Source organism: Sinocyclocheilus anshuiensis, unplaced genomic scaffold (assembly GCF_001515605.1).
Source record: "Sinocyclocheilus anshuiensis isolate Anshui unplaced genomic scaffold, SAMN03320099.WGS_v1.1 scaffold183, whole genome shotgun sequence".
NCBI classification, from domain to species: Eukaryota; Metazoa; Chordata; class Actinopteri; order Cypriniformes; family Cyprinidae; genus Sinocyclocheilus; species Sinocyclocheilus anshuiensis.
Genome location: NW_015548309.1, coordinates 353,694 through 354,439, shown reverse-complemented (window position 1 = coordinate 354,439; position 746 = coordinate 353,694).

Below are 746 nucleotides of genomic sequence, written 5' to 3'. Positions count from 1 at the left end.
ATATATATATATATATGTATGTGTATATATATATATATATGTATATATGTATGTGTATATATATATTTATATATGTATGTATATATGTATGTGTATATATATATATATATATATATGTATGTATATATTTGTATGTATAGATAGATAGATAGATATTAATGTAAATGTAAATTTTTTATGACTAAATTGAAAACATTTAAACTTTTTTTTATATTAAACAATATTTCGAATATACTGTGTATTATATAAAAATAAAAGAAATCATCTGTACTGTTTAATACATCTATTTTTATTGACCCACCCTAAAGTTGTTGGAGTTAAAGACCTTCCATAATTCACTCCATCCAAGAAAAAAAAAAAACTAAAACTTCTCAGAGTAGTTTAGCTGAAATGTTGTGGCTGTGAACAAACACACACTGGCTTCCAGTAACATCATCTTGACGTGTTTAATGCACTGTGATTCACATGCAAGAGGTTTCTCAAACTTTCAGCAGAGTTTAACCCTCTTATAATGTGTTTTATGTGCAGACTATTACTGCATAGAAAATTCATACTACTTTTGAGATCTACACTCTTTAATGCACCAGTCCATTTGAATGTTATCATGGAGCTGTTAAATTAAGACATGAAATTCTGCACAAAAGTATCCTAGTAACTTCACAATGCGCTTTTAGCAGCAACGTCCTTCATTCCAACTGAAAAATCTCATTAAGACTCAAACTTGTCTCCATGTGTGTTTCTATGTA